The sequence below is a fragment of the Panicum hallii genome, chromosome 3 (assembly GCF_002211085.1).
Source record: "Panicum hallii strain FIL2 chromosome 3, PHallii_v3.1, whole genome shotgun sequence".
Lineage (NCBI taxonomy): Eukaryota > Viridiplantae > Streptophyta > Magnoliopsida > Poales > Poaceae > Panicum > Panicum hallii.
In genome coordinates, this window is record NC_038044.1 from 63,757,018 (window position 1) to 63,771,334 (window position 14,317).

Below are 14,317 nucleotides of genomic sequence, written 5' to 3' on the forward strand. Positions count from 1 at the left end.
GTTTGGAAATCATGTTACCTCCTATATCTTTCATGTCCTTTGGAATATTGTTATGGCAATAAAACAAGATTATCGAATGAATTGGAACATGGAGAACCACCCAGAAAAACAGTACAACCACAGTACTATATGGCTCTGGTCTTGGCTAATTAATTAGAAACTTTGGCTTATGATGATCTTACCGCAAGGGCAAGAGGGGTTGCATCGTCGGGGTATAGCTCGGTCCTCTTGAGGGTGTGATATGATCCTGGGTAAGGCGTCCACCTCATTAGGAGGAGTTATGACCGCTTTGACTTGAAACCTTAGCGGATTATCATGAGTTAGAGAATCTTTGTAAAGGCCTCGTAGTGAATCCCTGCCACTCACCTTGGAAGTGTTTAAGGGCCTTGCAAACCCGGGCATAAAGGGAAACACGAGCTGTGGGTAAAGTGTACAACCTCTGCAGAGTGAAAACTGATATATCAGCCGTGCTCACGGTTAAGAGCGGCTTGGACCCTCACATGATAATTGAACTTGAAGATGATTTAAGCTGCTGTTCTTTATGGTTGATGTTGTTTATATAATCAGTTTTTATATAAGGGTTGGTATAAACTTAAACCTAGTTAATGCTTGCTAAATAAAACTTGACCAAACTAAAATGCTTATCGCAGTCAAACCATGTCAGCTTATCCTTGATTTGGCCTTGCATGTCATATAATTTACTCCACTTGCTGAGTACCAACCATAAGTGTACTCACGCTTGCTTTATTAAAACCAATGCTGCTCAGAACAAGATAACTTTCCGGTGTTTCCCGAAGATATTGGAGATTTCTAGGCGAGTGTCTCCCAGTCAACTGCCTGTGAAGTTGAAGTCCGCTGCTATTTATCGACGTTTATTTATTTCGCTTAAGGTTAAGACTGTCGGTCATGTAATAAAGTTCTGTTATACTCTTATTCGTTAATGCATTGTTCGGATATTCGCTTGTGACGTCTACCGTATGTGCGGATTTTGATCCTGGCGCACATATGGGATGCATTCGGTTACCTTTTCTAAACCGGGTGTGACAGAAGTGGTATCAGAGCCGTGTTGACTGTAGGACGTTAGCCTAGCTAGTAATGGTCGAATTTTAAGTCTTATCTTGCTTAGTAGCCAAGCTTCTGCCTGCTTGCTTTTGAAAACTGCTTATTTTCTTGATTATATCGTTATCCTTCTATCTTTTTCTCCTTGAGCACATGCTTGTCTCTCAAGTGTGTTGATGTTTGCAAAAATGCCATCTTGCTTTAAGGTCACTCATAGCTTATCCTCTAAATGTTTTCTATCTTGCGTTGCCCTCACTTCTGTTGCAGATGGTCAGAATCAGGCAGACTGCCCGTAAGAGCACCCGTGGACCACCGCATCCGATTCATCACTCGCAGGAAGTGTCCGACCCACTGAATGACCATCACTACGACCATTCCAATGGAGGATGGGTGGACACCGACACTGAGGAGGAGCCCATGGAGTTGCCAGACGACCACCCAGAGGTCTCAAGTGGCAGCAATGAGGGCCCTGCAGGAGGGGATGGAGGTGATTCAGGTGCCGCAGATGGAGACAAGGATGAGCGTGGTGATGACGATTCCGATGCACCAAGAGATGACGACGACGATCCAGATGATGATCCAGAACCAGCTGTCGCCACAAACTCACCACCACCTGAGCCTCGCTACGAGAAGCAGATACTTCATTTGGAATCTGCCGAGGGTCCATTCCCCGCGCTTCTCTGGAGGGCCATGCAGAGGATTGGTTTTCCGCGGAAGCCACATTTTGAGGCTCACTTGTTCAGGAATGCACAGCAGGAAGAAGAATGGTTGGTGTCTGTGTTGATTTGTGTTCCGGATGAGAGACCTGGATGTTGGGTGGAATACTCTAAGCACATTGACGAGGTGCCCAGGAGGACTTTGGAGGCAGGGACTAGTGAAGCTGCCAGGAGGGCACTCTACTTTCTTTGCTACGCTTACAAGGAAGAGCTCCAGGGCACTGAGTTTCAGCAATTTCCACAACGCAAGAGGGGAGCTACTTGTGCGCAGATTCCTGCTCCACCCCCTGGGGAAGGAAGTCTGCTCATGGACACTACACAGGAGCTGGTCGCCGCTCTTAGCACGGATCTAGATGCAGCCGGGGCAGAGATCCAGGAGGTCAAGAAGAAGCTGATGAGGTCCCTCAGGGAGAAGGCAATTCTGGAGGCTCGGCTGAGAGGAGATCCAGTGTTACCTCCGGAGTGCGACAGCATTGAACCAAAGGAGTACTTGCCGGAGTCACCCCCTCGCAAGCGTATACATTATGGAGAGCCCGGCTATCGCACCACCTACCGTTAGAGGATAGATTAGGAGTTAAGATAGGAGTAAATTTTCTTTCTAAATAGGAGTTTTCTAGGAGACTTTTTGTAATCGTTAGTACGAACGATCTTAATCGTGTGTTAAATTAGATTAATGTGAAAGTGTGCTTGGTTTTGTGACAATGTTTGAGTTGGATCTTTGTAATGATTGCGATAGGTTGTGGCGTGATGACCACAACCATATCAAGTTATTAATACAAATATATAGTAAGTAAAATTTTGGAGATGTCTTTTTCTTTGCTGTCTTTACCTTGCCCTTGTTCCTATCCATTTTCCATGATTGAATTCATGAGTCTCCTTTTTCTAACCCAATCAGATGGTGAACACCAGGTCCGGGTCAGGAGTTGATCAGCCTGCAGCGCCGCGACGGAGGGTGCGCAACAACACTAACCCTAACCCGCCACCAAGTCAACCGCACCAGATGCCACCTGCAGGAATGGAGCAGTTTCTCGCCGCCCAGACTCAGCTGCTGACCAACATGGCGAACACCATCGCCAACATGCAGGCTCAGATGAACCAAGCGCCACCACCACCACCACCACCAGCAAGGGACAGGCACAGGGAGTTCATGAGTCACAAGCCTCCCACATTCTCTCATTCACCGGATCCACTCCAAGCTGATGACTGGATCAAGACTGTGGAGAAGATGCTCAACCTCGCCCAGTGTACCGACAGAGAGAAGGTCCTTTATGCTTCAGGCAGACTGGAAGGGACCGCCGCAGATTGGTGGGATGCTTACACAGCAGCTCATGACAACCCCGACACTATCAGCTGGCAGGAGTTCAGGAGCAAATTCAGGGAGCAGCACATACCCAAGGGCCTGATGAAGCTCAAGAAGCAGGAGTTCCTTGCACTGAAACAAGGAGCAATGTCCGTGAGTGAGTATCGTGACAAGTTCATACAACTGTCTCGTTACGCCCCTGCAGATGTCGCAGATGATGAGGAGAAGCAGGATCACTTCAGGGAGGGTCTGATTGGTCCTATCAAATATCAACTAATGGTGCACACCTTCGACAGTTTCCAGAAGATGGTGGACAAAGCCATCATGGTGGAGCATGCTCGCAAGGAGATGGGTGAGCAGAAAAGGAAGTACGAACCACCGACGCAGTTCAGCAGTAATGCACGTCCTCGCTTCAATGCCCCGCAGGGAACACCTTTCCGCTCGGGGGGACAGAATGTCAACTTCGGGCAGAGCCAGTACCCGCGCTTCAACCAACAGGGGCAGCCGCAGCAGCAAGCTCAACATGTCAGTCAGTCAGTGCAGCGCTCCAACTTTCAGCAGAACCGCCAGGGCACCCCTACGGGTACACCGATGAGAAACAATGCTACTGCTCCCGCCGGTGGTAATACTTGCTACAGATGTGGTGAAGCAGGACACTATGCAAACCGTTGTCCCAAGGAAAATGGCCAGAACACTCCAGGCCAGTTTAACAACAGCGGACAGAGGCAGACACCGCAGCAGCAGCAACAGCCCCGAAACAACGCGCAGACGCCCCAGAGCAACAAGGGTCAGCAGAACTACGTCCGCGGGCGCGTGAATCATGTCGCTGCGGAGACCGCTCAGGAAGCTCAGGACGTTGTTTTCGGTATGTTCCTAGTCAACTCTGCCCCTGCTTCGGTTTTGTTTGATTCCGGCGCATCGCATTCTTTTATTTCCGCTCAGTTTGTTGCAAAACATGGCATTCCCGTGCATTCTATGTCAAACCACATGCTAGTTAGTTCACCTGGGGGAAATATGAGGGCCATGTATCAGTGCCTTGGGGTCAATTTCAAAATTGTGGGCAGAGAGTTCCGTGCAAACTTTGTGGTGCTGGATTCCAAGGGAATCGATGTCATACTCGGAATGGGATGGCTGAGCAAAGTTGATGCAGTCATTCAGTGTGCCAAAAGGTCAGTACTTCTCACTAGTCCAGAAGGTGAAAGATTCGAGTTTGTTGCAACGCTTCCGTCAGCAGCAGATTGTGCAGTGAATCAGTTGAAGGCAAGTTCGATGGGGGATATCAGAGTGGTCAGTGAGTACTCGGACGTCTTCCCTGATGATTTGCCAGGTATGCCACCTGAACGTGACATTGAATTTATTATAGATCTTTTACCTGGTACTGCACCTATTGCTAAGAGGCCATATAGAATGTCAGTTGGTGAACTAGAGGAACTTAAGAAACAACTGAAAGAATTACTAGGTAAGGGGTACATTCGTCCTAGTTCATCACCTTGGGGAGCACCTGTGATATTCGTTGAAAAGAAAGATGGTACACAGCGGATGTGTGTTGACTACAGGGCCTTGAATGAGGTAAGTATCAAGAACAAGTATCCATTGCCGCGTATAGAAGACTTGTTTGATCAGCTGAGGGGAGCCAAGGTATTCTCAAAGATTGATTTGAGATCAGATTATCATCAGCTGAGGATACGGCCTTCAGATATTGCCAAGACAGCATTCACTACTAGATATGGATTATATGAATATACGGTGATGTCGTTCGGGTTGACTAATGCTCCAGCTTACTTTATGTACTTGATGAACAAAGTGTTCATGGAGTATGTCGACAAGTTTGTGGTGGTATTCATTGATGATATCCTGGTATACTCCAAGGATGAGGAGGAACATGAGGAGCACTTGAGACTCGTTTTGCAGAAGCTCAGGGATAATCAGTTGTATGCTAAGCTCAGCAAATGTGAATTTTGGCTGAATGAGGTTTCATTTCTGGGTCATGTCATTACCGGCGGAGGTATTGCAGTGGATCCAGGGAAAGTAAAAGATGTGTTGAAATGGGAGCCACCCACGACCGTTTCGGAAATCCGGAGTTTCCTAGGACTTGCAGGATACTACAGGAGGTTTATTGAAGGTTTCTCTAAGATAGTGAAACCCCTTACATCACTGTTAGAGAAGGACAAGAAATTTATATGGTCAGCGGCATGTCAGGACAGTTTCGAGGAGCTGAAAAAGAGGCTGACAACTGCACCAGTGTTGGCTATGCCTGATATTTACAAAAGTTTCGATATCTACTGTGACGCATCTAAGCAGGGTCTTGGTTGTGTATTGATGCAAGAGGGACACGTGATTGCATATGCATCCCGTCAATTGAGAAAGCATGAACAGAACTACCCCACGCACGATCTGGAGTTGGCAGCAGTGGTACATGCTCTGAAAATATGGAGGCACTATTTGTTAGGTCACCGATGCCAGATATACACCGATCATAAGAGTTTGAAGTATATTTTCACTCAGAATGATCTCAATTTAAGGCAGCGAAGGTGGTTAGAGCTCATCAAGGATTATGACCTGGAGATACACTACCATCCCGGGAAGGCAAACGTGGTTGCGGATGCCTTGAGTCGCAAGAGCTATGTGAACGCGACGATGGTTAGCCAGATGCCTCGGGAGTTGTACAAGGAATTTGAACGACTCAACCTGGGGTTCGTCGCTCATACGGAAGGAATCACTATAGAGGTTGAGCCGACCCTCGACCAAGATATACGGAAGGGTCAGCTTGAGGATTCTAAGATACAGGAGATAAAAGGAATGATAGAAGCAGGCAAGGCACCAGATTTTACTGAAGATGAACATGGGACAGTATGGTTCAGGAAGAGGATATGTGTACTAGATGTGGAACACCTCCGAGAGAAAATTCTGCAGGAAGCTCATGACTCAGCTTATTCTATCCATCCTGGCAGTACTAAGATGTATCAGGATTTGAAAGAAAGGTATTGGTGGTATGGCATGAAACGTGACGTGGCAGCTCACGTGGCATTGTGTGACGTGTGTCAGAGAGTTAAGGCAGAACATCAGAGACCAGCCGGATTGTTACAGCCTTTGAAGGTGCCGGAGTGGAAATGGGAAGAAATCGGTATGGATTTCATTGTGGGGTTGCCACGGACACGAGATGGTTACGATTCTATATGGGTCATAGTGGACCGACTGACCAAGGCGGCTCACTTTATACCGGTAAAGACTACATATACAGGTGCACGATTGGCAGAATTGTACATCTCGCGAATTGTGTGCTTGCATGGAGTACCTAAGAAGATAGTATCAGACAGGGGTACTCAGTTTACGTCTCGATTCTGGCAAAAGTTGCATGAGTCAATGGATACAAAGTTGAACTTCAGCTCCGCTTATCATCCGCAGACAGATGGGCAGACAGAAAGGACAAATCAGGTGTTAGAGGATATGCTCAGAGCTTGTGCATTGAAACATGGAGGCAGTTGGGATAAGAGCTTGCCGTTCACAGAGTTCTCCTATAACAACAGTTATCAAGCCAGTCTAAAGATGGCACCGTTTGAGGCACTGTATGGCAGGAAGTGCAGGACTCCGCTGTATTGGAGTGAGACAGGTGAAAGTCAGTTGTTCGGGCCTGAGATCATTAAAGAGGCAGAAAGGCAGGTACAGGTTGTTCGTGAGAACCTGAAGGTGGCTCAGTCGAGGCAGAAAAGCTATGCGGATACTCGACGGCGAGAGTTGACCTTTGAGGAAGGTGACTATGTATATCTGAAGGTGTCACCTATCAGAGGTTTGCGCAGATTCTAGGTCAAAGGGAAATTGTCGCCTCGTTACATTGGTCCGTTCAAGATTCTAGAACGGAAAGGCGAGGTGGCTTACCAACTAGAGTTACCTGCACGGTTGTCAGATGTGCACAATGTGTTTCTGTTGTCGATCGAAACCCACCGGCGAGCAGCGACAGGCAACACGAGGAGTCGGGAGGCTTCCGGGACGGCTGGCGGGCCCCGGTCCCTCGGTCAACGGCCCAGCGATCTGGCGCACACCCTGGCTTGGAGTTGCTAGGCGTGCCACCTGATCTTGTACCTGATCAGGAAGGTGTGATTCGTGAAGTTCCTGTAAGCACAGATACTTGTAAAGATTAGTCCGAGCCGTGATCGGCTCATTACTCCTCTCCGGTATCGGCTGTAGAGAGCCGATTGCATCGGTACCGGATCGGATCTTCAGGTCAGATAACATACGTATACAATAATAAGATGAAACTCGCTTTAAAGATATTAATCTAATCCAAACTACGACAGCTAAGCCCTCATTACACGATCGGAACATCCTACACGTGATTGAGCCTAACTAATACGCAAAGCAACAGAACGAACAACCCGAACAGAGACCCTAAGAACAGCTAAAGAGCCGATTCCTAAGGAACCCCCTACGCAAGCTAAGATCTGATACTAGCATACTGCCGGAACTTTCAACTCGTTTGCAAGGCCTAATCGTGCACATATTGAACTAAATTCCCAATAGATAGAAACTAGCCATAACAGATTGGATCTATCAACATAAACAAAGCAAGGTGCGATCATTACATCCATGGTCGGGCATAATGATCGCGGAGCGCGCAAGAACAATGGACAAGGCAAGATCATAATACAAAAATAACATTGCTCCATGCACGCTATGATAACTAATGCTACTCGCCATCTACAAGGCTTCAGAACGAGCAACATATGAAGCAAGCAAGCAAGAGTTCTGCGCCCCCTGATCACGCGAAGCGTGATCAGGGGGCTACATGGCACTTACCCGATGAAACAAAACCCTGGAACAGGGGAGGCGATGCGCCGTGAGTTGTTGATGAATGAATCTGTCTTTCTTGTTTATTCATGGTACATATTTATAGTCCGTAGACTTGCTCTCCTTAACTAACCCTAATCAAACACGACACAAATCTTAACTGCCTAAACCTGAGTTTACACGGCCTTGCGGGCCCCAAACGCCCGTACGGAACCCGATCTGCAAGCTTATCATAACCGTTTCTCAAGCCCATCTTGCTCCACGGCCCACTTCTAGCCCGTCCAAAATATGGCAGGTACCTTCCTTCTTGGCAGGTCATCGGGCGATTCCTCCGATAGCAGCGCAGGAGCCGATGGCGACGACAGCTTTACCAGTGACGATAGCAGGGATGACGACGACAGCGGCAGCAACACCGGCGACAGTGGCCCAAGCGTTGCTCCGTCGCCCAAGCGCCGCAAGACCTCCGGCGTATACTGGTGGTAGACTGTAGTATTCCCATTAGGCCATCTTTAGGAGCAGTTAACTCCTCTTTTGTATGTGCTACCCTGCTGTGAATAAAATCTACTTTTGTACCAGCAATTCTTTTTGTGCGCAATTATCTGTTTCAAGAGCCGATGGCAACGCATTGGCTTCAGAATATGCCGATCCGGATTTGAAATAACCCTTCAATTTACTTTACCCTTCCGCTGGCCTTTCACCTGACACAAATCTCCAAAGATTCTGGGATCCGGATCAACTCCGATCCCCTTCGCTCACAAACCCTAACCGCAAGATCCTCCCCGATCCTTGAGACACATATCCGATCCTGCGCCGCCAAACCTAAATCCGCCCTCCAGGATCCCGATTCAAGGTTCCCGATGGCGGAGTCTTCGCGCACCGCCGCCGATGTCTTTGGTCTGAAGGTGAACTCCGACCCCCCATTAATTTAACACAGCATCTGCAAGTTTTACTGCACGGTTGATTAATTCCCCCTTCGGCAATCTTATTTTTCTTGGGATTTTTTCAGGCTTCCGATATCTTCTTGCCGCACCCTTCTTCCCCCAATTCTTTCTGCCTTGGGCCTCGTTCCTATGAGAAACCCATAGATTTGATTTCATGTGAAGCCAATCGAATCCCCTTTGTGAGTCAGGATATAGACCTTGAATCTTGGTCGGACAGCCTCCGCGCTTGGCCAAATCCACCTGAAAACTGGATAGTTTGGTACAATAGAGTAGCGAGCGCCTACCAGCCCTTATGGGAATCCATCGGGATAGCCGATGCTCTGTCTCTGTCTCTCTCTCCCCTTGAAAAAGACGAGAACCTTCTGAAGACCATCGGCTATTTCTGGTCTGACGCCTTGAATTGTTTTCTCTTCGGGCATAGCCCATTAGCACCAACATTGCTAGATGTTATGATGATTACCGGTTTGGACATATCATCAACCTGCCCCTCTGCTTACAGCCTCCCTGTGGTCCCTTATAAACTGTCATCCAAAACCGAGTGCACTAACTGGAGCACATACTTGAGCCAACACCAGAAAAGCAAGGGCCCTGTATCTGAGAAGGAGCACACAGCCTTTCTGAACCTATGGCTCGAACATTTCCTCTTCTGTGGCCCTTCTCTTGCTCCAACCAAGAACTACCTATCCTTGGCTTATGAACTGGCCAGGGGTCAATCTGTTGGCCTTGGTAGGCTATTTCTCGGGGAACTTTACAGATATCTCCATTTGATGACTTCTAGCCTTCTTTCTCAGAAGAAAATCAGGACTCGTCTTTATTTCCAAAGTTCTGACCCTGATTTCCCTTCCCTAGTCGGCAATTCCTTCCCTGATCTGAGTGGGAGACAGATTAGGTGCACTAGTTTTGGGCAGGCCTTGTATGGTCTCCCTGGCGGGAAACTGAATCCTTTAGATGCTTCCCGTTGGTTCAAGATCTTCTATAAAGGCCTTGACAACCCAGACTTCCTTCCTTATGCCGATTCTGAGCTCTTTGAGAACCCGGCTACCTTCCGATTAGCCGACATTGCCTATGATGCTGACACCAGGCGCCTTTACTCTATCATGGTTCGGCCCTGTCTTCTCCCGGTTGGCATGAGTACCTCTAACCGGATTCTCAAGCCTGGTTATGAGTTTTATCAGCCGGTCGTAGCAGCCCGGCAGTTTGGCCTTGCGCAGGTGCCTCCCCACTTCCTTCTCCATTCGTTGACATCGAGCAGGGTGGACCTTCCTGATGCCTTGACCACCCAAAGGTGCTACAGCCTGTTCGCCGACCTTCCCTTATCTGTTCCCGCCAATCTTTCCTTTACTTCTTCGGTCGTCGGCTTCGAGGGATGGTGGTCAATGTGGAAAACTCACGTTTTCCGGAGAGCTCTGGGCCCAATGCTGCAGCAGATCCATCCTGAGTACGATATCCCCGCCGGAGAGGTATCGTCTTTAACTGACATCTCTTCTCTCAACTCTTACTGGGCTCCTCTTGAATCCCTTTTCCTGTTTCTGCAGCGAGAAGATGGCCCAGGGCCGATGAACGACGATGGATCGCCTTTTTACTTTCTGGCGGTTGCTCCTGTGGTCCTCTTCGGCAGGAATGCGCCTCCTCCATCAAAAAGCGTGATGCAGATTCAGCCGAGCGCCGTTAAATTGACTCCCAAGCGAAAACAGCTTTTGGAAGCTGTTGCCCCCCGAGCTCGCGCCAAAACGAGGAAGATTTTGGTCAGGAAGGTCCGGAAGGAAACCACACCATCTTCTCCTGTTCCGTCATCTCCAGTCGTCGCCCAGGTTTGGCCCTTTCTCTCGTTTTGCGATCGGGTCTTTGTTCATACCTCTTTTAACGGCGCTCTCTTCTCTTGCAGCCTGCCGTTGTAGAAGTCTCCAGTGGGGAGGAGCCCCCATGCCAGAAAGGTTCATCTTCAGGGGCGCCAGAAGACGTGAATGCGCCTATTAGGGCCCTGATTACTCTCCGTGGCCCGGGCGCAACGACCTTGGAGGATCCTTCTGCGTCAGCTGTTGTTCCAGCTGCCTCACCAAGCCCGCAGGCGCCGATCGTGTCTTCATCCCCTGCTGGCCCCTGTTTGGAAGGACCCTCCACCGCTTCGGCTACTGCTGATTCCCCTGCACGGGAGGTACGTCCCACAAAGCCGATTGCCATCTCATCGGCCATCCCTCTCGCAGAGCCGACTGTTGCCCCGTCGGCTGTTGCCTCTTCTTCCGAGGGTGCGGTTCAGGCGGCCTCTGCTGCTACCGTTCGTCCTTCGGAAAGGGTGCACCCCCGGGAGCCGATCGTCCCTTCGTTGGCCATCGCTACTTCCTTCTCAGGACAGGTATGTCTTTTCCTCTTCCTTTGCAATTGCTTTGGTCTTCTCCTGCAATACCTTGCTTACCCTCTTTTCTTCCAGAACCTAGATCTTTCAGAACTCCTTGCGTTTGATCCTGCCACGATTGGATCGACCATACTGGAAGCCGCTGACTCTTCCTCGGGCCTGACCAGCACTGTTGATCGGCTCCTCCGCGTGAAGGAGCTTCTGTTGGGTCCGATCTCCGCACTGATTCAAGACTCTAGTGCAGTTAAACAGATCCTTGACGAGGTCAGTTCCCAGCTCCCGGTGGGTCTCCAGGCCAAGCTCTTGCCGGCCGGACACCTTTCTTCCTTCCAAGCAAAAGTGGTAGAAGCTCGTCGCAGGATCGAGACTCGGCGTTCCCTAATCGCTCTTAAGGACCATCATCGCTGAGATGTGTCAGTCGATTAACAAGAAGAAGGCCGCACTCGACGCGAAGGTTGACACATCCGCTTCTGCCCATCGGCTTCGACTTCTGGAGAGGGAACTGGAAGACCTTGAAGCCAAAGTCTGGGCCACCAAGCGGCGCATCCAGGAGGAGAAGGATCTCATTGCGGGTTCTAAGCAGGAGGCAGAAGCTTTGACTTCTGAGCTGCAGGCGGACTTGACCGAGCTGAGCAACTTGAGCAAACAAGTGGTGCCGGGGGCGGACGAAGATGATGAGGCAGTACTCGCTGAGGTCGACCGCATCCGTCTTGATGCTATCGCTGCTATAGACGCCTTCCTTCGGCAGCCCTGTTTAGGATAAACTTTGTATCTGTATGTAGTGAATCCACTGTATTTCCATGTAATGAACCTAAAGTCGATGGTGGCACATCGGCTGTTTGACAATGTGTGATGCTTCGATTGCTATAAGCAGAAACTTCTAAAGTCGATGGCAACGCATCGGCTGTTCTAATCCTTTCTATTATTGTTCGGGCCGATCAGCGCTCATCGGCCTTTTTCCCATTTCCTGTCTTGCCAATGCTAAGGTCGTCGACTCAACCTTCACCTCCCTTCTTAACCTGCCGGTTGCATCGGCTTCTTGCCTGATGGGTGCTATCGGCTCTACTGTTCGTCAGCCCACATACTTGGGAAATATTTCTTTAGGTGTTGGCCATTGACTGCTACCGGAAACTTGACGCCGTCCAATTCTTCAAGCATGTATGCATTCCCGGGTAAGACCTGGTCAACCCTATACGGTCCATGCCAGTTTGGGGACCACTTGCCATATGTTGTGTCTTTGGTTCCCAACGGTAGTACCGCTTCCCAAACCAAGTCTCCTACCTGGAATTCCTTTGGCTTGACCTTTTTATTATATGCACGGGCTACTTTAGCCTTATTCTCCTTGATCTTTTCTAGTGACCATAGCCTGAGTTCCGTGAGGTCCTTCACATTATCACTCATCAGAGTAGCATACTCTTCAGCGGATAAGTCATTCTGGAACTCTATGCGCCTGGACCCGGCTATAACCTCCCACGGTAACACGGCTTCCTGCCCATAGACCAAATGATAAGGAGAAGTTTTTGTTGCCCCATGACAAGATATACGATATGCCCATAATGCTTCTGATAAGACTTCATGCCAGCGCCTGGGGTATTCATCGATCTTCCTCTTGATCAACTTGATGAGGCTCTGGTTGGATGCTTCGGCTTGCCCATTCGCCTGGGCGTAATAAGGAGACGACCTAATCAGCTTGATACCCATATCCGTAGCGAACTTCTTAAATTCTTCTGAAATAAAGACCGAGCCACCATCTGTTGTTATAGTCTGTGGAATCCCGAATCTGTGAATAACATGTTCTTTGACGAACTGAATCACATCTTTGGATGCTACCGACTTCATTGGAACAGCTTCTGCCCATTTGGTAAAATAATCTGTGATAGCTATGATGAACTGATGGCCCTTGCTAGACGGGGGATTGATTTTGCCGATCATGTCCATGCCCCAGCCTCTGAACGGCCACGGTTTAACAATGGGATTCATTACTGACGCTGGCACCATCTGGATTTTTCCGAATCTCTGGCAAGCCTGACACCCTTTATAATACTTAAAACAATCTTCCAGCATGGTGGGCCAGTAGTATCCTGACCGCCTGATTAGCCACTTCATCTTGTGAGCTGACTGATGAGACCCGCACGTTCCTTCGTGAACTTCATGCAAGAGCCGATTGGACTCGGCTGGCCCTAGACATTTGAGCAACAGCCCTTCCAAAGTCCTGTAAAACATATCATCTCCTATTAGGACGTACCTCATGGCTTTATACCGTATCTTCCTGGGTGCCCCCCGAGCCGAATCCTTCAAGTAGTTGAAGATATCGGCTCTCCAATCTCCCTGGTCCAGGAAGTATACCTGATGTCTGGGCCCATCGGCTTTGTATCCTGAAGCCAGCTGCGCGAGATCATTGGCCTCTGCATTCTGAGCTCTGGGTATCCAATAAAAATTTATATACCTGAACTGGGCTATCAGTTCCTGGCATTGCACCCACAATGGGAATAACAACTCACTTTCACACCTGTAGTCCTCGGTGAGTTGAGAAATTACCAATTTGGAATCTCCGAAGACCTCCACAGCTTCGGCTCCGGCTTCCAGAAGCAATTCCATGCCTTTACGCACCGCCTCATACTCTGCAAGGTTATTAGTACAAGCGGCCGGTAACCCAATTGAGAAAGAGTATGTTGCCCCCCGGGGCGATACGAGCAAGATGCCGATTCCACACCCATCTCCACAAACGGATCCATCGAAGTACATGGCCCAGGCTCGTACGGAAAGCACTGCTATGTTGGTATTAACCCTCTCAGCAATGAGGTCTGCCAATGCTTGCCCTTTAACTGCCTTCGCAGGTTGATATCGGATGTCGAATTCGGATAACGCAAACATCCATTTTCCTAATCGGCCTTTCAACACAGGAGCCGATAGCATATGCTTTATAACATCCGATTTGCAGATGATGATTACCTCAGCCGATAGCAGGATGTGACGAAGTTTGGTGCATGTAAAAAATAAACAAAGGCAAAGTTTTTCCATGTCGGAGTACCTTGTTTCGGCGTCCAACATCCTTCTACTGAGATAGAACACCACCCTCTCCTTGCCATCGTATAATTGTACTACCACCGAAGCAATTTAGGTGTCACCGACCGATAAATATATGTAAAATGGCCTGTCTTGC